We start from the raw sequence: 26,960 nt of genomic DNA on the forward strand, positions 1-26,960 counted from the left end.
CAAAGCTAGGCTTCAGATTCCAGCCCGAGACATCACGTCAGCAATGCAAAAAGCATCAACAACAAACAGAACAAGAGACAAAGGGCACAAAGTGAGACACAGGAGGTTCCAACTGAACATCAGGAACACTTTTTCAAGTGAGGGTGACTGAGCTGGAACAGGTTGCCCACAGAGGCTGTGGAGTCTCCATCCTTGGAGACACTCAAAAGCCATCCGCACGCAGTCCTGAGCAGCCTTCTTTAGGTGGCCCTGCTTGAGCGGTGGGTGGACCAGGTGACCGCCAGAGGTCCCCTCCAACCTTAACCTTTCTGTGATTCTCTGAAACTCCTTTGCCTTTGAACTCAGTACTGTTTGCTGCTGCCTGAAAGACCCAGGGTCAAACCTGCCCCTGCACTAACAGCAGCGGGGCTTCTTCAGGGTGTGCTCCCTGTGACTGTGGCTTGCCATCTCATTTGTGGCAGCAGTAATTCAAATTGTAGTGCTGAGTTGGTGCAATCATCTAAATTAAAGTATTTAAACGGTATATGAATTCAAGGCAAGGACAACCTAATATAGAATTTAATGTTTACTGTCCTCGAAGAAGCTATAATAAACTTAGACAGGAAGCTCAAGCAAGAGATGGAGCAGTCAGCTAGCATTGCAGATATGTTGGAGGGTTCTTGGGAACCCCAGCCTGAAACTTCTGTATGTTACTGCTGGACACTGCGGTCATCAATTGAACCCAGATGGTCCTAAGAGTTTGATGGCATTGTGCAGTTTGCACTTCACAGCCTTATTGCGACTGTGAGGATTGTGCAGCTGAATGGATGGATTCCTTGTCACTAATTTCACAGGGACTGTACCCAGGTTCAAACGTATTTCATCATAGGAAAAGGAAAGCAGAAGGCATGTGAGGCTTTACTGGTGTAGCTGGGTTTAAAGCCTCATTTCATACTCCCAGTGTGTAGATGGGAGGAATAATACTGTGGCAGCATCTTTGATTTTAAGAAAGCATCCTGTATAGCCCTGGGAACACTGTCCCCTCTCAGCAGTCACTGTAATGCCTTGGTGCCCATGTAAGACCTGTGCAGTGAGAAAGGAGCTTCCACTCTGAGCCTGATCCTGCTCCCTGTGAGCCTCTGCTGGAGCTGAATTCCTGACTCCTGTCCTTTCATCACTCTGGGCCCAAGTAAAAGAGTGCTTGTGAGCTACCAAATATAGAATGTGCGCAGCCTATTTCACAACTGGAGCTTGCAAATGCTGGAGTGGATTTCATGGACTGAAACCCCCCAGGGAGGGAGCATTACAGTAAATAATGTTAGTGCATTTGTTTAATCCCTGGGAATTGTGGAACATAGGATTAAAGTGGGCTAAGGGGATTTCCCCATTGACAGCTGCTCCCTCTGTGCACACACACACACACACACACACGATTTTTTTATATGTAACTTGTTCAACCCCAAAGAATTTAAACTGCATATGGCACTGTGCATAACATGACTGTTGTTTCCACATCTGGTTACACATATCTGTCTCCCCCAGTAATTGTCTTTAATAGACACAATTGGGGATGAGGTAGTTGTACTAAGAAGAGAGATAGCTCTGTGTTTGAACAGGAAACTGTTATTTCTGAGTGTAATCGTAGCTCATCAGTCCTGTGATTTTCTCCTCTCCCCCATACACACACAAGCATATTTGCTTTAAATATGAAGGCCCCATTTATGGTGGGGCACTCATGTTGTACTGACAATTTGCCAGAGGTTCTTTGGATGGGCAGAGCCTTGGCCAGTGAGCAGAGCACTGGACCACGTCTATGCTGTGACTGGAGGCTGGAGCTCACTGGTGTTACGTGGGTGCTCAGAGCAGAACAACCAGGTCGTAGTAAGGATCTCAGGAGGACTGCAGTTTCTATAAATCCTTAATGGACTTGGCTGCTCTGTTCCTGCAGAGGTACACAGGGTCAGGCCACCTCCCTGCAGTACATCATATTTACACATTTCAGAACTTTTAATCATAAGCTTGATATTCCTATGGTTCTGATAAAAAAAAAAAAATTAAAAAAAATCTGAGACTGTCTCTGGCATGAATCCATATGTTCAAGTGAAGACCGGAAAAGTTCATCCTGTGCCATCAGTGGAGTTTCAGTTATTTCTCTCGCTACTTTGTGTTCAAGTTTAACTTCGTTGACAATCCAGTCTCTTTGTCAACAAGGTCTGATGCTGAAATACCAAGCTGTTGGCTACAAGCCACGCTTGCTTACATGCTGCTTAGTACCACACACTGGAAAGTTAACAAATCAATGGCTCTAGTTGCAGAGAAAGGTATTGCATAAGCATGGGCAGGATCAAGAAAGAAAAACTCAGAATAATGCATGCATTCAACTAGACCAAACTGTGCCCGCAGGGTCTAAGCATGTCCCAGTCAGCAACGTGCAGTCCAGTCTCCCACCCACAGAAGCTCCCTTCTGACTTCAGAGGTATCACACCAGCCTTCCACTTTGTGAAGCCTATAAAGGAGCTACTACATCTGGTTCATGGCTCTTGTTAAAATGTTTCTTTTTTTCTAAACAGGGCTATTTTCGGAAGTGATAGAATCTATTGTTCCATAGTTATTGTTCTGGGGTATTGTTGGTCTAATGTTATTAATATATTAGCCCTTTGGCTGCCAAACGGTTTGAAACAAACTGCTTATATTTATTTTTAGAGTTGTAAAAGTTGTGATGCTTTACAACTTGATATGCTTGTGATTACATCTGAACTGAATGCAGAGTTAATCCTCTGCCCAGCTCCTATCCAGACAGGGGCTGTAGTCATGCATTCCCAGCACATGGGTTCTGCACACCACAGAGAGAAGCCGGCAGGTATTTGTGAGAGTAGATGAAGTCCCGAGACCTGACCTTCTCAGGTATGGAAGTGCCTCCTGCCACAGGAAGGCATGCCTGAAACGGGCCTTATCCAGTTACCACCGCAGGACTGCCAGTGCCGTCAGTGGGAGTGGGAGCGGGCTGCCAGCAGCTGAGCACATCTCGTGGGACTAGGCTCCCTGCATAAGACCTCCCGCTGGGCAAAAATGTGTGAAAGTCTTGCCTTGCTCTCATGGAAATTAAGAAGCACTTCACATCAGTACCAGTGGGGGCAAGATGAAAGCAAGAGGCAACATGTATGAGGCTGCTGAAAATAGCAAATTAAACGGTTGGTCAGGACACCAGCTAAACAGTATGCCATCAGCTTAATTAGGAAGAAACTTCTCCATTCCCTGGCTCACGCCAGGAATAAGAGGTTGCTGGATGTAACTTGCAGTCTCCGTAAGAGTAAAAATCTCTTAGTTTCTAAAAGCTGTTGAGGCCTTTTCTTGTTCAACGCAAGTGATTTCTACAGCGTCCATGCCCTTCACCAGAGAAAAGTTTAGTGTCTTTTACACCGGTTTTGGAAGTCTTCATTTCTATCAGTTCTCACTGGGTGTTGTCACTACAGAACAAATTGAGTGTCAGCATTCCAGATGATCAAGAATGTCTTCATTTCTGTATCTTCCGCCAGTACATCTTATTTCCAAAATGCTCATACAACTTCTTCCTTCTTTCAAACCTTTTTGCCCATGGTCTGTGATTCACTTTGCGTTCTACTATCATTTTTAAACGACATGTTCCTTGGCTCTAAATATTCATTAGGCTTCCAGCCAAGGAACACGTTCTTCTGTGTAGAGAGTGGCTTTGCAGTGTTGATCAAGAGCAGTTACATGACAGATCGAGTCCTCTCTGTTATATTCTATCTGCACAAACCAGGTAGAGTCACTTGCCACATCCACAATGATGCTGATACCATACAGCTCTGAGCACACAAAGCCTTCTAGTGCAACCTGCTTACATCTGGCTGTCTTATGTGGCCTCTGTATAGACACAGGAAAAATACCCAGTGTACACAGCAGGGATGTGCATTTGCGTCCTGCTGAACCCAAATATTGAAAAGATGAGTCCTCTGGATGCTGGCTTTGATTTTTGTTAGCTTTAGCTTGTGAAGCCCAGTTTGGAACTTCTTGCTTAGCAGAGTTTTTCCTACCAGGTACAGAAGATATGGTGGAGACATTTCCATGTGTTGGTAATCTTGTCCCATAGCCTAGGCTCATTCTAGTCTGCATCTCTTGTGGACCTGCTGCTCAGCTCAATGGAGCTGTGTTCCTGCTGTGGTTTTCTGTGAACATCACCTTGGTTGCTGACATCTTGCAGGAACAGTGAGTGAGCTCCTCTCTTTTTGTAGGACAAAATGTTGCAAGCCATTCCTCATGTTTCTGGTGGCTTCAGCATGCTGCTGGACTGGTCACTACTTTGCTGTGATGCTGGAGTAAGCTGTCCAGGGGTATGATCATGCAAAGAACTGAAGCTGTCTGTAGGGTGTGTGTGTTTTGTCCCCTTTTCCACAGTTGAAAGGATCTGTAGCAAAGATTAAAGGGAGGTGCAGTAGCCGGCCAACCCCCTATGACCTGTGGGCAGGGCCCACACGTTGGGTTGGTATCCAAAGCACACAAAAGTTTCATTCCAAAAGGTCTAGAGAGCTGAAAAACGTGAGGCAGGTAATGTGAGAGCAAAAAACAGGAAGAAAGAAAGTTCCCTTTTTCATGGCATTTCAGCTGTCGCTTCTGACTTGACCTCACATTACTGAGGGCCTTGTGGCATTTTCTTAAAGTGCTTTCTTTAACTGCATGTACGTATAAATGCGTGGGTCTTTACCAAGCCCTGACAGACTGTACATCGCAGGGCCGTCCTCAGTGCCCAGGTTTTCTCGGCCGTGCAGACACGGCCACCCGGCCCTATGGCTATGGCACCAACGGGGCGCGGGACAGGCAGGAGGGTGCAGCATGCCGCTGACATCCCGGTGGCGGTGCAGGAGGTGAGGTGCCTACGTGGCTGCTTGCAGGCCCGCAGGAGAGGGCCGGCCGTGCAGGGCCGTGGCCGGGGGGTGCGCGGGGGGTGCCGGCCGCGGGCAGAGGCCGTACCTGCGGGGCGTGCGGCCGGGGCGCTGCCCGCGGTGAGGCCGGGCCCCGCGGCGCGGCCGGGGCTCTCCCAGCGCCTGTACCGGCGCCGGGGAAGGGAGGCTCCGGCAGCCCCGCCGCGCAGCCCAGCGGCCGCAGCTTCGTCGGGGTGGGCGGCAGCCCCCGGCGCGGCGCGGCCCGCGGCCGGCAGCGAGCGACCGCCAGGGGGCGCTGTCCGCCCTCGGTGGGCCGCGGGGCGCGCAGGTCGGCGCGGCGGGGCTGCCCCGGCGGCGGCGCCGGCGGGAGGAGCGCGGGGAAGGGCGGGAGGCGACCGGCTGCGCGGCGGCGGCGGGACGGCGGCGGGCACCGGCCGGCAGCAGCCTCGGCGCCCACTCCCTGCCTTGTGCGGGGCCGGATGGGCCAGCGGAGCGCCGGGGCGGGCCGGGGGTGGGGAGGGCAGCCCGGGAGAGCCTCCAGATCCGCCGAGCTGGGCTGCAGCGGGAGCTGCCCGGCGCAGGGGTGGGGACTGGCCGCTTCCTTAAACGGCGCGGGAGCGGCGGGGAGCGGGGCAGCGGGCCCGCACCGCCCCGGTGCGCCGGGCCGCGCCGACCCTCCCGGGCCGCGGCCGCAACACGTGGAGCAAACTTTCGAGGGATGTGTGCCTGCCGCCGGACAGAAACGCCGCCGCAGCAGGACTGCACCTTAGCGGTGCACGGAGCAGCTCGCCTCTCTCTGGTTTGGTGGTTTTTGGGTGTTGTTTTTTGGCTTTTTTTTTTTTTAATTGCTGCTTTTGGGTGTTTGGGATTTTTTTTTTGCTCTTTCTCCTACTTCTCTGCTGCTTGTTGGGTCGGGGCTTCCTAAGCTCGCAGGGGCAAACGCAGCCTTTGAAAAAGCCGAGAGAAATGTTGCAATGTCCCTTGTGGCAACGAATTTTTTTTTATTATTATTTTGCCTTTTGCAAGGGCAAAGACGAAGCGTGGAAAAAATCCCAACGTGATCGATACCAGTTTAAATACCCATCTGCGAGCAGCTGGGCTGCGGGAGGCAGGAGCGGGGACCGCAGCCGCCCGCTACTTCTCCCCGCTCGGTTGCAGCTCAGCCCGAGCCCTTCCCGTGCGTAATCCCGGGGACCTGCGGCGCCGAGGAGGGGAGGCGGCCGCAGGGTATCCCCGAGCCCCGTTCCCGTGCTCCCTCCTCGCTCGGAGCAGGTAACGGGGGGGCTCGGGCTCTTTTGGCCGTCTGAACCATAACGGGGTGTTTTCGCTTCGCGTACGAAGTTCCCGCAGGAGCGGGCTCGGGCTCGGCGGTGCCGAGTCACGACGCGCGTCGGAGCTGCGGGCCCGGGGGCTGCAGGCCCAGCCCGAGGTGCGGAGCTGGCCCCCGGGGTCCGCGGCTCCGGGACCGGGGGCCGGGCGACTCGCCCCGCCGCGGGCCGGGCCAGCTCGGAAGTTCGGGCAGGGGGCGGCGCGGATCGCTGGCTGCCCCGGCCGGGGGCGGTGGCTGCCGCCGAGGGGATGGCCCGGCTCCGGCGGGGTCCCGGTGGCCCCGGGGCGGGGGCCGAGGCTCAGCGCTGGCGGTGGGCACCGGCCGGGGAGAGGAGGGCGGTTTACAAACAGGCGTAAGGAATCGCAGCCCGCGCCTGATGGGCGAGCTGAGGGCTGGGTCTTTGCGGGCGAGATGAGAGCTCTGTGTCTTCAACTGGCCTACAAAGTCCCAGTTCTCGGCTCCCAGGACCTGCCGGGCTCGCAGCGGGCGAAGACGGAGCGCGGCGGCGCCGGGGCCGCTCCCGCCGGGAGGCGGCGGTCGCTGGGGCGGCCCTCGCCGCTGTGCCCGGACCGCCGCTTCCCCGGCGCTGTGCCCGGCGGGTGGCCCCGGCTCGCCGCGGGCGGGCTGTGGGGAGAGGACGGAGCTGGTTCTCCGCGAACCGTAAGTGCATTTTGTTTTCTTCCCCCGCGGAAAGGGCCTGCAGCGTGCGCGTCCCCCGGCGCTGCGGCCATCCCCGCGGGCCCCGACGTGCGCGGCCGCGCTGGCAGAACGCGGTGCCCGGGCAGGCAGCGAGCGTCCCGGTTCGCTCCTGCACGGCCATGTGCATCCTTGTCACCGCTTTCACTTTCAGAAAACACATCTGTTTTCTTTTTTCTTTCCCCTCCTTTTTTTCTTTTTTTTTTTCTTTTTTTTTTCTTTTTTTTTTTATAAATGTAGTCACCATACATACTAAGTGGCCTGGCTCCCGGTAATTCTCTTATTCACCCAAGTGCTTTAACCACCCCTGCCCCTTCTGATGTTCCTTATGATTTGTCTTTGGTTTGGGTTCGGTACACTGTTCTTCTGGAGGCACTGGTTTGTGCTCCTTCTTTGGGCACAGTATATATACCACTCTTGTATGTTACTCTTTGCTTATATCGTATTTGTAACTCCTGTGCCCTTCTGTGTTATGTTACATCACATTTTAAATTCTTAAATTAGAATTATTTTGAGGGTCCTCATTTTTTATTTTTTTTTAAATGTAGATATGTTTTTACTTCTCTCTTGTAAAGTCAATGCTATTGACCTAGAATAAGGAAAAAGGCCAAGCAGCAACAGTATTCTCATGGTTAAGGTTTATAAAAGCAAATGGAAAATTAAAATCTTCCTGTGTGTTTTTTTGAGCCACTTAAAATTTAATTCTCTCTCTGATGTAGTATCACAGGAGTCTACATGCTGCATGTGTGTACACAGACATTTACACACGCCACACAACTTTTATCCTCTGATCCCATGAGACTTTTGCAAACACTGTTTTCAGTGCTATATTCTGTAGCATTTGCCCATAAAAATAACAATATTTATTTAGTTTTTCACAATTAAGAGGAATTTGCAAATGGTGTTGCAGATGTCTGCATGCTTTTTTTCTTCTTTAGCCTTCTGTATCCAAACACTTGTGCACAGCGTCTAAAATGTTTATTAATAGCTGTTCTTCTGACATGCATTTGGGGCATATGGACCTTGATATATCAGAATTATTTTGTGTGTGCAGTCCCGCAGTTGCCTGTTTGACTTGGGGGACAGCACGCGCGGTCAGGCCTGCCTTGGGCCTGTTCCCTTTATAAACCTATTCGTAAGTACTGGCTGGGAGCTTTCTCTGAAACCAAAATTTAAAGCAAATTTTTTTTCACACTGCATTTCCCCATAGGCCCATTTTCCCAGGGAACTCTGTCTAGTGGCCACAAAAAGGAAAAGTATGTGAAAGTAAGGAGTAAAGGCAAAAAATACTGTTGCCCTTTTAGGAGACAACGCTGTTAAAAAGACCGTTCTGCTGGCCTATTTGCAGCCCTTTTCTCCCTGCAGATCTGTAGCTCTTTAATGAAATTAATCTGCAGTGAAATCACAGAAATCTGATTCTAATCATCCACCCTGGAACAAGTCAGGGCTACAAGATGACGAGCATAATGTAAAAAATGCTTTCAGCACGTGGAGCCGTATCATTAACATTAAAACCTGATGGTGTGAAAGGGGGGAAAGGGGAGTAGATTTCTGTGCCTCTTTAGCATGTTCTTTCCAACTTTTTGTACAACTTTGTAGGCAAGCAGAGATTTTTGTTGAGGTTGTTTGTGTTGCTGTTCAGGCTCTTGGACTAGCTGCTAGGCTAAACTGAAGTTTTCCCTTTCATAGGAGATTTTCTTAATTGTGGTTTGCTTTGTAAAGCTGGGTAAACTGCTGGGTTTAGCTTTTGTCAGGTTTAACATAATCTGGAAATTTTTTTTCCAGCAGTAATTGGTTTCTTCCTGCCTTTAAATAACTCTGGCAAGTTTTTTTTTCCCCCCAAACCTATTTTGGAGCACTACATAGCATAATTTGAGTTATGATCTTCTGATTTGAGTGCATCATACAAGATTCAGTCGGAACTTGGCTTCTGTAGGGAGTGAGTGCTCAGCGTTTTATGGTCATTGGGACTTGTTGAATGTGTACATTCGAGCTTCCAACTCCCCAGTCACTTTTAGATATTTTTTTTTTCTTAATGGCATTTGCCAAGGTGAAAGGACACATTTTTTCAAGCAACATTCATCTGTTTGAACTAGCATGGATGTAGTTGTTTATAGCTGCTAGAACTCTGTTGACAGACTTGCTGTACTAGGAATGTATTTTTTTTTTCTTCATTCATCTACATTATTAGCAATTATTTAGATCGTAGCTGCACACACTGCATTGACAGGCACGTCCCAACTTCTGTTTGTGCCTCAAAGAATATACAGTGCAATGCAGATGTATTTCTCAGCATCTGTTTTACACTGTTGAGTTTAAACATTCTCTCTGAATTAAAGTTCAGGCTGGAAGGGAACATTCCCTCATGCCCCAAATGACTTTTTGTGGGTCAAATTACAAAGTAAAAATATTTTATTTTATTCTTAAATAATATTGCTCTGAGGCTGGATTGGGGGTAGGCCATGGTTTAGCACTTTCCAAATGCTAAAGAAGATGGTTCAAGCTTCTGCTGCAAGTTGTGGACAAGCTCTTAAATTACTGTTTTAGCTCTGAAGCTTTCATAATGTCCTTTGCTCTCTGGGGTGCAGACTCAATTATTCCCCCCCTCCCCGGTTAATAATGGGGCTTTGTTTTATTTTCACTTCTAAACTTTATGCCTCTCTTGCTAATCTTTCTGTGTGTACAAATATGCTTTCTTCATCAGTCAGACTTGGCAATACTCAGGCCACACTAAACTAGTTCTGGGCAGTACAGCAAGGCTCTCTATTTATCAGTGCCTTTCTGGGGAAGTTTATTACACTGTAGGAGTGACATTTTCAGCCTTCTGAAAGACTTGGTAAATATTTGGCAGGTTCTACTCCTTCAACAAAAAAAGGGCCATATTTTATCTGTGATAAGGTCTGAAAGAAAACTATCTAGGCATTAAGGGCTTGAGCTGTTGGGCAGAAGGGTGGGGTTCATGCAGGATATTCTTTGAATTGCGCTGAGTGAAGTCAAATGTTTGCCTGCAATTTAGGAACCGCTGTTCCTCTGTGTTTGCAAATAAGAGACCTTCAAGCCAGGGTTGTATTTTAAGTATGCATGGAGCATAGCGAGTTTGCGGTGTTTGAGTTACAAATATATGTAATCAGGGGCAGGTTAGATTCAGACGGTGCCTGGTAGCAGCTCTGTTCTGCACAGGCCTTTCGCAGAAGCATGGACATGCTTGTGTTAGAATCTTGCACCCTTAGTGAGGACTAAATTTTGTAAGCATGAGGCATCCAGCATGTACCCAGCTTGCAGACACTTTCCCCTCCACTCTTGGCCTCGTCCACAGATGGCAAACCCCGAGCTCGGGGCGTGCTCTGTGCCAGCTCGCGCTGCAGGCCAGCTTTTAAGCACACACAGGCAAACCAGACGTGGAAGAGAATGTGCTTTTCCCTTCCCGCTGCTGGCCTGCTTGAGAAAATCTTTCCAGCTCCCGCTGATTTCATCACTTCCCTTCCTGGGATCTGTCCCTTTCTGGTCCCCAGAGGGGAGAGGAGGAGGGCAGGAGAGCTTAGAAGAGGCTGTGGGGTGGCTTGCACTGGTCGGCAGGTGAGGACGTCCCTGTGAGGCTTCAGCCCCTTCCTGTAGTCCGAGTGACATCCCTGTAAAACGAGAAAGAGTGGTGGCATCTGTGTGACTTTCACAAGGCACAGCTGTGTCCCTTTGCTGGGTATGATCTTTGCTTGGTAGAGGGGCTTCTGCTTTCTGCTTGGGTTCGATCGCTTTGGGGGAGCGAGCGAGAAGGGGAGTGTAAGCATGTGGTGGTACTAACGGCAGGACTGCGACTGCTGGGGGAGTGTCTGATGCTGGGGTAGGGAGTGTCTGATGCTGGGGTAGGGAAACCCTTCCTTGCTGAGGGCAGAATAGGTCTTTCAGATCCCACTGCCAGCCTGCACATTCGCATGAACCTTAGTGTGAGCCAGCAACAGTGTGGAAAAGAAATCATATGGCTGCAGACTGAAGGAAATGAGCTGGGGTGATGCTGGTCGGGAGATGGCTTCCTCTTCCCTATGTAACTGACGGACTACGGATTCATGGCATGTTTCTTTAGCACTGAATTATCAAAGTATTTCCAAGACGCTGCTTGGTAGATTTGATTTTGTATCTGCTTCGTGAGTTTTATTTGGATCTTAGTGGCCTGTCGGTTTAGGAGGGTTAGGCTGTTAGGATTTTTCCCCTTCTGTGGCAGCAAGCAACAGGCCTTTGTTCTTCCTCTCCTTTGGCAGAAAGTCCTCCATGGTGTCCTGAATGTCCACGTGGGTGGATGATGTGCCCACATTCCACGGCATCATGCAGGATTTCAGTATTTTCCCAATACAGATTTGTTAGTGACACCATTTCTAGATCCAGGATTGGAGCCTCGACTCCTAGATCGTGCCTGCTAGTGTTGTTATTCATTATTACTATTTTAATTACAAAGCGTCCCATCTGACCAAGGCTTTGGAGTATTGCTCAGGCAGTTACAGTACTCAGACAGTTGCAGTGCAGATGACAGACCACAGAGGAATGCGCGCTGCTTCAGGCATTATTTTGAGTAGCAAATGTTACCCTGAACTGTCCGATCTGGTGAAAGGGTCAGTCCTGTACAGCTGGAGGTAGGGCAGGGACCCTTCCCATCCTTTTCCTGGTGAAATTAATCTATAAATGAAATAGTGACATACCAGTTTTTACAGCTGTTTTGAATCTCTTTAAATGTCTAAATGCATTTTACTTTTTTTTTAAGTATGGAATTTCCTCAAACTATAAAATTTGAAAGCAGATTTCATTTAGCAAGATCTCTCTGCATGATAACTTTTAATATACGGTGAGGAACACAATTTGAAACACTTATATTTAATTCAGTCAGCAGCCTGTAGGAACTGATCTACAAGTGGCCCAAAGGCCTGCTAAAATTAGTCATGGTTTTATGTTTTTGGAAGAAAACTCTTCAGGAGTGGTCCTGTTATTTTACAAAAAAACAGGTCTTTTGAATGTGATACTGTCAATAGGGTTAAATTCAAATATGCAAGTGCAGTAGTTTAAGGAATAAATTCCAGAAGCTGTTTAACGCTCAGCTTCGTTACAGAGTGATGATCAGGTTGGGTTAGACAGAATTGCCGTATGCTGAAACATCTGGAATAATATCACATTTCTCCAAAATGGAATTTTCTTTAAGAGCAGCAGCAATTGCTGATATTTGAGAGGGTGGAGCTAGCAGCAACCTACAAATGCTGGAAAATGAATTAAGAATTTATAGAGCAAAATACTGAGACTTTGTCAGGGATTGTGATTTTGATTATGATCTCTTGTTTAAAACATCAGGTAATTCTGAGAGCTGGGACTTTCCAGGCTGCGGTGGTTGGTAGGACAGTTTACGTGGGGGCCAGGAGCTCGGCTCCTTGGCACTTGGCTTTTTAGTCTTTTGATGAATTCCAATGAAACAAGTTGTGGCAAACTGATTTGAAGCTTTGGAGCCAGAATATGCATGAAAAATCTTGCATGAAAAGAGAGATTGTTTCATAAAGAAGAATTTGAATGTAGTTCAGTTAAAATATGCCCGATTTAAAACTGTAAGTGTTATTTTGATATTTTATAAAAGATAAAAGTTTCCTCAATTCTAGCACTATGGGTGTATTTTACACCTGAAGGATACTATAAAAGTAGACTTGAAGCCTCAGTTGCATTTTAAATGGTTTTTATTACAAAATCTGCTTTGACTATAAAGATATTTGGTATAATTGTGACTTCATCTGTTAATTTTGAAGGAAATATTTCTGGAGGAGGAGAACATTCCCATGCAAATATAACAGTTGTAAAGAACAAACAGAAAGGTGCTTAATCACAAAGGAGCTTGCCCATTTTAACTTACCTTGGACTGTAAAACCAAACAAATAATGTAATTTGTGAAAAAACTTAATCAGATATTTACAGTATCCATTTTTTTAGTGCTGTGGATTATTCAGCAGTACGGTTAATGGTATTTTATGTATAGCTTTCAAATACTGAGTGTCTGTTTCATATGGATTATCATATGCCCCCCCCAATTGGCTTGAATCTACATTTTAAAACCAGCTTTTATTATTTTTTTAAACAATTGCACTAAACAAAATTCAACTGAGTAACTTAAGCTGAATTTCTTAAATCTGAGTTAGTAAAGAGCTTCCAAAACTTCATCCAAAATAGATCATAACAAAGGAGCAGAACTTCACTGAATCATTTTGCAATGTTTGTTAGCTGCAACTCAAAGCGCTACACCGAGATTTGAATTACGTTACTCCAAGTCCCAGCCTAAATTTAGCTGTAGGATTCACATACTGCACTCGCTTCACTGGAAGAGTTTGGTTCACTTGTAGCATATTTGAGCTAGTTCTGCATCTCCTTGGGGAATAAATTACAGCCTGAATGAGAACATTCACAAACACTTATGACATTAATGCTATATACAGTCGGAGGTTCTGCATGCATTCCGCCTTTGAAACTATCTCTAGCCTCCTTCCAGGACTTTATATAATTTCTGTATCAATGGCCATTAAGGACAGTGAGACACAATGAAACATTTTCTTCTGACAGTGTTTCTTTGCAGACATCTTTGCAAACATAGTAATAAGCTTCTCACTTTAGAATTTCCACTGGAATGAGCTCTTTCCTCCCCAGCCCAGCCCCATGTGAGTAACTGCACTTGTATAGCGAGTTGTTTCACATGCCCCAAATAAAAATGTAATAAATCCAGAGTAAGGAAAATGCTTATGAGCCAGTTTATGGTGTTATGTAATACTAGTTACATAAAGTTTTGGATGTCTTTATACTTTTAAGGTATTACTGCCTTCAAAAAGAACATAAACTGTAATTTAATTTCTAAACATCTGATAGGAGTTTGATCTTAAAATATAAAATGGGCTTGTATATTGTTTACATCACAGAATGAATTTACAGCTCTCCAAAGTAACAGCAAGTGTGCACATTGCTAAATAAAACATCTCTAAGGCAGTGGAGATCTGCTCATCTGCACCAGCTCAGGATTTGTCCCATACTCTGATTTTGGTGACTGGTAATGTTTTTGGATGAACAGCCATGAGCACTTCCGTCACTTAAGAGCAGTGTGTTAATAAATGTTTGGAAATTCTGTGACTCTCAAACCTTTTCTGACTTCGAAGTGCGTTTTCCAAAATTAACTGTTTTATAACTAGCTAGCTATCAGTGATACGTTAATGCTGAATTATGGTCAGTTGCTTGCAGGCAGCAAGCAGAGGTTTAAGTGCTTAAAATACATATAATTAGGTTGTTGCGAGTGCTGTAAGTTGGTGTAAATGAGCATGGGTGCTGACTGCAGTGGAGTCGCACCGATTTATTCCCCCTGACCTGATGGGCTACAAACATAAGGAGCTGGGGTTTTTTAGAGAGCCAGCTCATGCAGCCAGGATCTCACCCAGGGGGGAGGACTTGCATGAGCGCTACCTGTGCCTCACCTCTGTGTGGCCTGTGCGGTGCGCAGGAGATGAACAGCATCAACATGGTCACTGAGCTCTTCCCCTCTTCTCTCCTTTCCTCCTTAAGTAAATCCACGCCTGGAAGGAAACACTTTAGTCCAGGTGAAGGCTATGTACTACATCCCAATACAGCTTCCAGAAATAGTCTCCCACCAGAATGATTTCCACAGCAGCTAATGATATGGCCAAATGCTTTTTTGTTTTGTTAAATGAAATTTGCTACAACTTCGCTATTCCAGGCATGGCTTTGAATGCACTGCTGAGCTATTACCTGACAGCCAGGTAAAGCGAAACACGTTATCGTGGCTGACCTGGTGTCAAATGAGAAGGGCAGCAGGAAGCAGGCAGAAAAGGCACCGGGTTTCCACACTCGGCATATTCTTGCCAGCCAGTCCTCATGCCTGCCGCTTGCAGGCTGTAATGTCAGTAGTCTGCTAGGGCCAAAGGAAAAATACCATTAGATGCCCACAGAAAGTAGTCTGAGCCCAGCTCTGATGAACCAAAATGGTACTAACCACAGCAGGGGTAGGAGCAAGGCATCTTGTTCATGAATAGCATTTTTAAAGGGATAGACTTTCCCCCTTTCCCAACATTTCTTCTGCACCCCATGCAGTAGTGAACAGCAGTCGTGAACCCAGACACTGGTAGTGTTTTAACTGACAACATCTCGTTCTCATTGAAGTATCTCATAAAAGGTATCTAGCAAAACGATTCCTATTTCACCTAAGACAGAATTCAGTTAACTTCATCACTCTCAAAACTGGGTTCTTGGTCTGGGCTCCCTCCCGAGGCAGAGGGAAGGGGGTGATGGCTCCAGGGTCAGTGTGTCTCACTGGGCTGGTTCGCCACTTGAGGGTAGGAAGTGGCACCCTCTTTAGTCCAGTGCTCATCCGCTAATTACAGGAAGTTTGTACAATCAACTTTTAGTCACAGATGCTAAGACTTAAGGCTCCCCAAGCCACTTAGGCAAATGACAAGGCTTTTAACCACCTATTTCACTTAACTCTTAGATGTGCTCGATGGCTTTGGTATCAGAGATCTGCAACTTGCAGGTATGAAGCTGCTGTGGTAACAAGTCACTGGTGGTCAGGCACTGGGCACCAGTACGTGCCTACACCAGTCAGCTTTTATGAACGCTGCTGTGCCTTTATTTGAATCTATCCAGCAAGTGAATTGGGTTTCTCTAACCTGTTCTTACCGCTTGAAACTATCAGCAATTTTAAGGACACTAGCTCAACTTCATCTTGCCAAATCCTGTCTGGTTTAATTAATGACATTCAGCAAATGAGGGGAGGGGTCCTGTGACTTTCACTGCTGTAAGGAGTTTCTGGATATACAGGGTTGGATCCAAAACCAGTGGGCATTCCCAGTGGCTACTGAACCTGTATCTGGCAATCTGATCTCTTTAGAAAAACATTTCTGTGAAGTAAGTCTGAAATGAGAGAAAAAGTAATTTTTTCTCCCAAACCTACAGCATTAAGGCTAGGTTCCCTGCTAATACAGACTTCATTTTTCTGTGGAAGATTTTACTGCGTTCTGCGCAAAAAAAAATCTGCAAACTTGCAACAAAAGACCAGCGTTTTAAGCAGAAAGCAACATAGTTTAGACGCTTGATGTCACGATATTAATGGTGTGAGAAGAGTGAGGGCACGCAGGCTGGGCCAGCTGTCTCTCTGGGAACCGTGGGGTTTTTTTCTCTTCCCTGTTGTGCCCTGGTATCCAAAATAGGCACTTTTCATGAACATACTGGCAATAAATAGCATGTGATGGGATTAGTTAGAAGGAGCAGCCAAAATGTTTATCAATTATTGTATCTGTTTTCTTCCTCAAAGAAGGTTTCCTTCAGAGACACGTGCCCCCTCTCTGGTAATCAAATCTTGTGTGCTCAGTTGGTTGTTGAAAATTGATTTGTACATGCTTTGCTCTAATTGAAGTCTGTTGGCTTTCCAATATTAAATGATTTTACTGGGTGAACTTGGGCATGGGTGTTCCCTGACTTTGCGGTGCTCCAGCTGGCAATGCACATGGGTCACACGCTTGTCTCGAGAGGCAGCTCTTGTCTGGTCCATCCAGCCTCCTCAAGCGGGTATTTCCTTAGTCATAAAAGAGGCAGTTGTGTCTTAAAAAAAAATAAATGGAGCTTTCAGGTCCCAGTCTCCTCTGCTTGCTCTCCCTGGGGAATGGATACAACTCGACCTTCCTGAAATTATTATGAACTAGCAATAAGCCTTTGCTGAAAAGGTGGAAAAGCGCAGTGAAAAAAAAAAAAACAACCACCATCAAAAACCCAGGATCATGTACACTGTGGCTAATGAAATGTGAATTTACGTGACCACCCATAGCTGATGCACATTTTATGCTTGAGTTCTTCCATGTGATGAGTCCAGTGCTAGCAGGGGCAACAGTTTTAACGATATGCTTCATATTTATTTTTAGGAGTATGTACACTGCTCAGACATAAGGGAACTAATCCTGAAGGTGTGCAAATAAAATGAATGCAAGTTCTTACCTGAAGCCCTATTCAGGTAAAGTAAAAACCAAGGCCAAAGCTTTTTAGAAGCTTGTGAATCACAGTAATTAGCTCATGTTTTAATGCTAATACATTCTGATAATATACATACTATTGTAATACCCATAATCAGTATTCATGAGAACACGGGGAGAACAGGTACAGAAGTTGTAATTTAAAAAAAAGAAGTCAGAAACCAGACTTTGGGCGAATTTTTTGGAGTGCATGACCATGGGAATATTCTTCTATTCTTTCCACTTATTGAGCCTCAAAGAACTGGAAAATGGGGAGCACCAGAGTACCTGATAGATCCACTTAAAGCTCCAGGTCAGTAGCATGCTTAAGCGCATGCTTAACTTTAAGCATATGATTAATCACATCCCTGGTCCAGAGAGTAATTAAACATGTACTTATGTACTTTGTACAGTGTAGAAGCAGCCTGCAGGCGTTCTCTAAATACTGGTGTGCCTGAGAAAGTGGTGAATCAGAAGGTGATTTTTGGCTGGAATTTGGAAATGAGCTTAAAAGAGTTAGGCACCCAGGACTCATTATATTTGAATAGCTATGGAAAAGCTGGTCTTGTTAGCAGAACCACGTCAAGTAGCAAGCTATGGCCATTTACTTTATGGTAATGCTTTAGTTTTGTTTAAAGTGAAATGATTTTAAAATTGCTTCTGCTTGGTAATTCCCTGCTGCTCTCCTATAACTCTTTGCTTCTTTTAATGCTGACCAGACCAGCTTCTGTTCACCAAAGCCCAGGCCGGGCAGCCTGTGGCTGGCAGCTTCCCTCTGAACTTGCTGGTCAGTTTAGGTAGATGCAGAACTGGCGGCAGCGCTGGCAGGTTGATGCCAGCAGCACAGCTGCTTTTCCTGGCAGTGGTCAGTCCGGGCGCAGCCCTGCAGTAATGCACTGCTCCGGGACGCGGCGGGCAGCTCTGCAGCGCTGCTCGCTACCCATACACACCCCAGCCTGCTCGTGCCCTGTGCTGGGGGCCGTACCCTGGGCTCACAGCTGCCCTAGTAAGCCCAACAGCTGGTAACCGTGTTACTGAGTGTGGTCCTGGGCAGAACTTCAGCCTGGGACTCTTCCAGCCAGTCCTAGATGTGGTCTGAGAGTCAGCGTGAGCAAGGAACCGTTATCAATAGGCTGTCTGCATGCACCCCCCCCCCCCTTCTTTTCATGGCTAATAGACTTTAATAGGACAGCTGTGGCCAGACTGGGCTGGTTGGCCATGCCCTGGTTAATTTACTAGCAGTCTTGTAGCCTCTTCTAGCCAGAGCTCCTCCCTGGTGGTTTTCTCCGAGCTTTCTCCCTTCCTGTCCCCTTCCTTGTGCCAACCAGTTTAATGAGTTAGTCATCACACCAGCAAGCTCCCTTCCGAGCTGCTCTGGGTGTGTTTTGCCAGCGTGCTTGTTTGGCTGTGTGATCTGACCAGGCAGCGCTGCCATCCTCTTCTTTGCGAGCCTGAGCCAGAGAGTGGGTCTCTTGCCACTCAGGGTAGGTGTAATGTGGCAGCCTCTAGGAGGCTTTTTGATGACTAATTGTTTTATTTTATATACTTAAAGTCAGTTAGCTGCTTTAATTTCCTTGTTCTCCAAGGCTTCTGCATATAAATGCTAGTGAGGTCACCGCAGTGAGGCAAGTTGGTGCAGCATCAAACGGTACTGTCCAAACTATTGGCTCCTACGTATCTGAATGGTGGGAGGCTCGTTTTCAAAGCAGCCTCCATGGAAAGTCTGTGTAATGTGTTTGATTATCCAACCCTGTCACTTTCAGAGGGACCCAATCAAGATTAACAGAGCCTAAATGTACCCTCTCCTAAAAATAACTCCGGCTTTCCAGCTCCTCTGCTGATACTGGGGGTGGGAGGGAGGAGAAGTGACGCTCCAAACTGAGGATTGCAAAGAAAGTGGAAGTGTAAAAGGCACGTGGCCAAACCCACCCCTTCCCTGTCCCGGGAGGATGGGTGCTCTTGCATTAGTGCTCCAGTGTTCCTTCGCTTTTGGGTCCCGGTGCATCGTCCTGTGCGTTGGATCTTCCCAGGGACACTGCTGGAGCTGTAAGGACAGGGAGCTCAGCGCTCCGCACAGAGGTTGGGCAGCTCTCGCTGCTGGAGTCAGCAGCAATGGGGATGCTGTCTGTTCCTTGGCAAAGTGAAAGACTTCCGGAATTTTCCTAATGTGTATATTTTTATTTTCTTGTGGGTGAGGGAAACTAATGAACGCAGTTAACACTGGCACTTCTGGAGCACGCTTGGGCCTGCACAAAGGACAGCCTGATGAGAGCCATAGTTTGTGCTGGCAGGACCCAAAGCCAGTAACTGCTGCTCTTAGCAACTTGTTCACGGCTGACGGCACTTCCCAAACGCCGGCTGCAATTGTGCTGTGCCACAGTCTTGGGTGCAGGGCTGGCTGGGATAGATCACAGATAGTCATGCATTCGTTCTCCTGCACTGCACAGTTAGTATTTTCTTGGGGACCTCTCATGTCATTTTCAAGATGGCAATCTTGGTTTTGAGAGAAAAATCTGAAGACAAGCCTCTTTTCAGAAAGCAAACCCCACACGTAAGTGGTTTCTGGAAGCCTGCTTTGCCAGCATTTCTCCAAAGCAGCTCATTAATTTCACGGCCACGTTGGTATCAGTAATTTTCTTGTTATGTCCGTTGGCTCATTCACCTGGAGTCAGCTCCTGGTTTAGGCAGTGCACAGCGCACGGCGTGCTTGTAGCCCTGGTGCATTTTCAGCCGCTCTGAAGGCGGCCCTTCATCCTTTTCAACCTACCTCAAGCCAGCGCTGCTGCCATCTAAAACCACAGGCCCAAGCTCTTGTCTGGGAAGAGCAGGATCAGCAGCTGGAGTTAAAAGGGCCAGAGTCTCTCCTGTGAGTGGGTGTTATTCATTTGGTAGTACCAGTCCATTCCAGCTAGGGATCTGTCCCTTTGTTTTGTGTATAGGACAATTTGTTTTCAATTTTTGTTTCTGAAAGGAAACTGTCAAGACAAAATTCACACTTAAAAAAAATTAAGGGAAACAGCCCTTTGTCCTTTTCTAACAATCCCCCTCAATGACTAAAGCTGGAAGAATTGTAGAAACTGCGATCATTTTCTACCTTGGGTTTGGTTTTGTGCTGTTCTTGCATTTTCTGAGTTTCAAATCCAATGCACCAAAAAGACTTCAGTCCCAAATCACCCTGATAACATCAGTGTAACCTAGAGATCTGTGCTCTGATGACTAAAATCTGATTGTCCTTTATTTAGAAGTGGAACCGGGGCGGCAGGGAGCTGAGAGCAGCTTGGGCAGTATTCCCCTTTTCTTCTAGCACACACAGTCCCGCACTGGCTTTGCAGTCTGAGAAAGAACACATAAAGCCTCCACAAAGGGGGTTCCCTGGAACAGCACGTATACATCCTCGCTAGAATCTGCCAGCGACCAGATGCAAGTAAAATAAAATCGGGGGCGAGATAGCTACCCAGGCTGAAATCTGCAATGGTGCCGATTCCCTGTTTTGCTGTACCCTGGGTGTGCTCTGTCTGCTTGTGGTGGGATCCTGGCTGCTGGGAGGCTGTGGTCTCCCTGGGGCAGGGGCTCATCAGATTTTCTTCCATGTTGGTACAACAGCAAGTGCCGCAGGGACCTGGTCCTTGCCTGGGGCTCCTTGCAACTACAAAGAGTTGTTTATTGTCAATCCAAGAAAAAGAGGGGGGGGGGGGGGGGGGGGAGGAAAAAAAAAAGAAGAACTTTTGAAAATAATAACAGCATGCATCTCATTTAATCTTAGTCCTAAAAACTACTTCATACTCATTTCAAAGGAATTGATTCCTTAAATGAATGAAGCAGCCATGAGTGCTGCTTTCAGTGTGGGACTGCTGACGCTCTGACTCATGCTTTGCTTCTTGCAGGCTCTGGCTTTTATGCTTCATTTAGGACACCAACGTCATTAGCATTCAGAGGGCTGCTGCTTTTTTTTGGTTATTATTATTATTATACTGCTGTTGTAATTTTTTCAAAAGTGCAACTCATATTTGGACCAGAATCATGGCTGATGTTTTATTACCAAATCAGGGCATGGGGTTTGCTTTCGTTTGACTTGCAAGCCATAGAAGAAATGCTAAATGAAAATAAGGTGTAGCTTTGTACGGTAATGCGAGGATCTCAGGGGTTTCTTGGATGCCAGGCTGCCTGCTACTGTGGAGTGTCATCCTCTGTCAGGATGGGCGAGGATATTTTGTCTTGTGTTGGACATGGCTGGGATCCTGGTGACTGCCCTAAGCCTCGGCATTTCCACTGCATGCAGAGCGGCCGCGCCAGCCTGCCGTGCGTGTCCCTGGAGATGGCATGTTTGAACTGCAGCAGCTCCAAACAAGATGCTGCTCTGTGTGGCTGAAAGTGGCGACTCGGCCTCTTTTATTTTGGAGCTGAATGTCAACACCCCGGCTGGGGCCAGCGAGTGCTCGGGCCTGGGCAGGGAGCAGGGGAGCTGTGCCCTGGGAGATGGCTGTGCTGCCACTCACAGCTCACCCCGGTCCTCAGAGATGCTCAACCACTGGTGGTCTTCCCAGCCCGTGGGAAGCGGGGAAAGGAGCCTTTGCTGAGGGACACAATGTCTTTACTGCAAGGGGGGAGGAAAAAAGAAAAAAAAAGAATGTCCCTGAGAGTCTCAGGGGTTCCTTGCTCTGCCACAAGCACCCTGGAAGCCCTCGAGCATGTCACAGAGTCCCTCTCAAGGGCGATAGCTTGCAGGGACACTTGCAAGCCCACCATGGGGATGGGGCCATCCCAGCACCCTACAGACAGAGGTCATGGGGAAACAAGAGGGCAGAATTGTGGGAATCTGCCTATGGTTTCTTTTGAGTCCACCTCCATCAAAATTCAAATTACTGATGAATTAAAAGGAAAGTGTTGCTCCTTGTCCTAAGGACATGCTGGGCTGGGCTGGGATTTCCAGGAGGACTTGTGAATGAGAGTTGAAAATTCCCGGCCAATGACTTGGCACCTTTCTAGGAGGAAACCTATAGATCTTTTTTAGATATTACTTAAGATGAAAGTTTTTGAGAAATCAGTAGTAATTCCCTAATTAAAATCCTGTCTTTATTAATAAATTAAAAGCAACTGCTTCTGCATTTGGGCAGACGGGTGTGACTTGTTCTTGCTGGGAGCTGGGTGCTGCAGCTGGGCAGCCCTGGGGTCTCTGCTCCTGGACAAAGTGCCAGTGCTCACCTGACAGCCAATACCACGTGTATTTGCAGAAGGTGTCCCTGCCTTTTGCCCCAGGGGTTTGGGGTGTCCAGGGCTGCTTGCAGCTGGGCCAGGCTCTGTTTGAAGGCGTTTCTGCCGAGCGACAGACGAGCCATCTGGCGTCACACCAAAACGCAGCCTGGCCTGGCGTGCGCTGAGGAGGGAGCCTGCAGGGATGACAAAGCAGTTCCACACCTTCCACTGGCCATGTCACGGCTGGGCACTGGGGCACGTTGGCACAGCCGGGTGTGCCAGTGTAAGACGGCAGAGCCATGCTGGAGAGAAAGGCCCCTGTCAGACCTCTGCCCTTCTAGGGATGGACTGAGCGGCAGCAAGAAAAATGAGGGACTTTCAGGGGCAGCTGTGTTTTACTAACCCAGTCATAATGCCCCTAAAAATCCTTATTGTTCTTGCAATGGTCAACTGTGACCTCCGGCACGGGGAGGCCTGGAAGGAAAACACTAGCACTCGGGGCTTGGCAAGCGTGGAAGGGCAGGCCTGCCCTGGGGAAGGCTGGCTTGCAAGTCGGGGCAGTGTTTCAGGCCCCAACAGAAAGCGTTTCTGTTGGAGTGGAGCTGAAGAGATGTGGTGCTGTGAGTCGTACCGAGTACGTACTTGTGTGAAGCTCAGGGCAAGTGGGGGAAACGAAACAAACCGAAGCGCTTCCCCTCCCTGCTGTGTGTGTCTGGCATTTCCCCCCAGCAGCGAGGACTGCACCCGCAGGGACGCCCAGCCCAGCCCCAGAGAAGGAGCCGTACCCAAACCCTTCGGCCTCACCCCCGCAGTGCCCTGCTGTACTCCTCCTTCAGCTGACGGCGCTGTCGCTGCGCAGCTCTCCGCTCACCTGCAGCACCTTTCTCTGCGCTTTATTTCTACTCTCATTTTTCAGATCAGACCAGGATGCAGTAATTGCATGCAAAGAAGCAATTGGATAAACAGAACCATAATATTCAATTACTTGCCATCTTTATGCATTCTAATGCTTCATTTGCATTTCTGAGAGCTTCTATATGTTAAGCAAAAGTTTGTATTTTCATTGAACTCTGCAACAATGTTCAAAGCTTTTATCCTTTAATAAGCTACCTTGGGGTACAGATAGTCAAATTAATCTGGCCCCGCAACAGAAACAGTCCCTTTTCCACTGTCTGGTTGGTTTACTCATTACCTTTTTTAAAAGGCTTTGTTTAAAGCTTTTATTATGTTTATCAATTAATTGATATGCTTATCAATTAATTCTGCTTCATATGTCAATGGATTAGAAATGCATGCTTTTTTTTTCACAGTGACTACACAGACTTGCTTTACACATCACTTACCTATCTTTAATTGGGTTATATGGCTCTGGAGCAAGATTTACTAATTTGTTATTTGTTATTCTCAGGAGCATTTCAACTGCTTTTCTTAAAGCTGAATTCTTTGTAAACGAGAAATGACTAGAAACCCTGAACCGAGTCCCAGGCCCCGCTTAGCTCTGTAAGGCACGCTGCCGTGCTGACGCAAGGCCAGTTAAGGTATGGTATGAACGGGAGCTGTACCAGCTGCTGTGGAATGAGTATGTTCCTGTGGAGTCATCCTGCACAGCTACGGCGGAATCGCCAGCTCTGCGGTGTAAGCAAGCCCTAAAAGACAATCCTTGTCCCAGCGACTGTGTGACTAGATAAGACGAGACAATGGGCAGGAGGAAGGCACCTTGCTATCAGTTCAGGAGGGGCACTGTTCAACCAGCTGGGAACAAAGCAACTGGGGCGCTCAAGGCCCCCCAGGACTGTTGGAGTGTCCTTCCCTGCAGGCGGATTCCAGAACGGGCCACTTCTGGAGCTGTTTGTTTCAGGGATTCCTGCCTTGACACCTTTGATTTCTGAGACTGCCCCATCGTGGGAAGCCCCAGACTCTGCTCCTCTCCATGAGGATTTCTTCCTCTAGCAACTCTGTCTTCATTTGATACTGAAGAGGGATGGAAGGGCTTGAGTGCTTCCTTGGCACGATGGGCGGATGGAATTACTTTAACCTGTTCTGATTCTGGTACCTACCAAGCCAACTGGACCCAGTCACCTCAACTGCTAACAGGCTGCAGAGCGACGACCTACTACAGTGGAATATTCTTTGTGCTGAAAACAGGAAGATCAGGAATGAGGGTTTGTAACTTTTTTGGAATGTGTTTCTGTGTTATAGTTTTTATCTTTATCACCACCACCTTACTCAAAATAAGAATATTTAGATGTTAAAATAAACACATTTTTGCTCTGAAACGCTGGAATACACCTCCCCAGCTTCTTCCTCTCTCAGCTCTGCCACTATGAAGAGAACCCACTCATGGATTTTAGAGTCAGAAGGATGAGCCTGAACCTCAAACAGAGTCACTCCTGCAGTTCATCCTGAAGCCAGAGCCCTGATGAACGGATCTTTTTCTTATGTGCTGTGGGATTTCTGCCTATATAAATGTCTGACAAGCTGTTCCAGTGCTTTATAACCTTGTGTCTTGTACCTTACGGCAAGCTACAAGTTCCTGCTTATGCATCTCGTACAGCCTCTGTGGATGAAACCCTTCACGTATGTGACTGCATGTGGTGAACAGGAGAGCAGGGTGGTTCGGTCTTATTTTTATTCTGTCTGTTCCCAAAACATCTTTCCCAGTCACGCAGGTCACACACATCCCCTCCGGTTGCCATACTGCCTGTCAGCATGGAGGGAAGTGGAGCAGAGGTCTGTAGGGACACTTGGTAAGTGGCCGGGGCTTATATGCAGGATCCCTCATGCCTACCTTGCAGGTGGGATCCAGCTCTGCTGGTCTCTCTTTAGGACATTCTCAACAGACCCATGAGTCTGTTTCTCAGGGCCCAGGCTAAGCCACTAAGATTTCAAGAACAAATCTGGCTGGTTTTGGTTAGGGTTTGGGTTTTTTGTTGGGTTTGGTTTTGTGGGTTGTTTTTTTTGTTTTGAAGTTCAGGGTCCTTTAGCACCTCCAATTTGGCTTGGAAAAATACAGAAATACCTAAAATAAAGGTGCTTTGAAAAGTACATGCAGGCAATCATGTTTTTTTTCAGACTCAGTCTCAGGTGATGTCATTTGTTTTCTACTGCAGATAAGCACAGCCCCAGACTTCCTTCAGGCTGCCATCCCTAGTGGATGCTAAGTAGTATGAACATCAAAGTAGATGCTACTGAAATAAACCACCCTGGTATTCTCATGCACACAATTCTTTCCCTGAAAAATGTATTAACAGCAGATGAACTAAACTTGAGCCACCATTCATGCTACTTTGCACATCCATGAAGGGGCACAGCATCTAGATCGGTAATTGTGTTAGAGACAGACCCGAAGCAGCAAAGGCCAAAGGGTGCAGGGTCAGAGCCCAATAGGGAAAAGAAAAAAAAATCAAATTTCTCTTCAAGTACAAGCAATTCTATTAATGTCTTTCAAGAACTAGTGTTCTAGGCTGCAAGGAGTCTCTCACTGCAGGGGACACTTTCTGAACGGCCCTGTAATGTTACCAGCTGCTTTTAGTGCACAACTCCTGTCCAGTATGATGTGGTACATTCAGTCAAACAGAAATTATATGTCAGCCACATAAACAGAATAAAAACAGTGCAGGAAATACATTTTGCCTGCAAATTTGTTGCTTGCTTTTACTGAAGCCCTTTGGTACTTTGCTGTAGTTTCTGATTAATAGCTGCATCACAAAGGAAATACAGTTATTTAGGCAAACTTTGGTCATAATTTAAACACTAAATTTTCAGCAAGACTGAAGGAATCCAAGCTTTCAAGGAACCTTTAAGATTTAGCAGGTTGTTGTTAAGGTTTGTCTTTTTGGTCCAGAATTAGCTCTGTTTAGCTAAGAGAACATTTGTAGGAGTTGGTGGGAAACAAGTAGCAACTTCTCCAGTGGGATCACTGGGCCAACATTCACAAGAGCTGGACACTGTTCTGGTGCCCAGTTTGTATTGCCTGGAGTTCAAAGGTTGATATTTGGTACTTTTTAAAGAGGAAAACCAAAACAAACCCCCAGCAAAGTGAACAGACTTCCCTAAGTCTCAAGTTAAGCACACAAACTCATCAGCTGATTGAGGGTAGTGTGACTTGTGTGCATGCCTTCGTCTCGCCAAGTCTGAAACCTCTGTTATGGCATTGGAGCAGGATTTGTCTTCCTAACCTCAAAGCCCAGCAGACAGAAAGTCCGCTTGTTACTGAGGCAGATGCTGCTTTATATGCAGCTTTTAAAAAAAAAAGAAGAAGAAAAAAGTACATGCTTTTTCCTGACTGTTAAGGATACAAGAAAAAAGACTCTGGTATTCCAGATAAACAACGCTGCCAGGTGTAATGGGTTAAATCCCACATTATAACTGTCAGTAGTCCTTTGACTGTTTGTCATGGTGCCCATGACCTGACACAGTGTGACAGACACTGAAGGGATCCTTGTCAACTAGTGTCCCTGCAAAACTTTCCCCACTTTTTAAGTTCATATTCCTGTAAACTTCATTTACTCTCTGCATGTAAATTCAGACTGGTTCTTTAAGCTCAATAGCAGCATGTTCATAGACAAAGGATGCAAACAGAGAAATTTATAGAGTTGTAGCAATCCTCTTTGTAAATCGGGGTACCAGTGAGCCCACGGAGATGGCCACGATGCATTTATTTATTAGTCTGTAATTAAGGGAAGGCAATGAAGCTTCCTCTGCACACCCCCGGTCTCCTCAGGCTCTCATCTGCCTCATGAGAGAAGCTGAGAAGTACAAGAATTCACTGCACTCCTGAATCTGTGGATGAGCAGTTTGTTTTCTCAAACTGCCTGTGACTTTTGTTCAGCATTTTTAAAGGAA

At 47.0% G+C, this 26,960-nt stretch overlaps 2 protein-coding genes across 14 annotated transcripts in view; one reads left to right on the forward strand and one right to left on the reverse strand.

Moving 5' to 3' along the window:
* RAB11FIP4 (RAB11 family interacting protein 4) overlaps positions 1-25,740 on the forward strand; it is a 177,402-nt gene extending 151,662 nt beyond the window's left edge. For all 3 annotated transcript variants that reach the window (XM_080380991.1, XM_080380992.1, XM_080380993.1), the window contains one exon: positions 23,524-25,740. The gene's annotated coding sequence lies outside the window, so the exon portion shown is untranslated. The remainder of the gene's footprint in view (positions 1-23,523) is intronic.
* COPRS (coordinator of PRMT5 and differentiation stimulator) overlaps positions 11,578-26,960 on the reverse strand; it is a 186,100-nt gene continuing 170,717 nt past the window's right edge. For 7 of the 11 annotated variants that reach the window (XR_013927795.1, XR_013927796.1, XR_013927797.1 and 4 more), the window contains one exon: positions 11,578-19,897. The gene's annotated coding sequence lies outside the window, so the exon portion shown is untranslated. The remainder of the gene's footprint in view (positions 19,898-26,960) is intronic. The other 4 variants (XR_013927799.1, XM_080385392.1, XR_013927800.1 and 1 more) reach the window with 2 other exon arrangements.

This window comes from Falco punctatus (assembly GCF_963210335.1).
Source record: "Falco punctatus genome assembly, chromosome: 1".
In the NCBI taxonomy this organism is placed as follows: Eukaryota; Metazoa; Chordata; class Aves; order Falconiformes; family Falconidae; genus Falco; species Falco punctatus.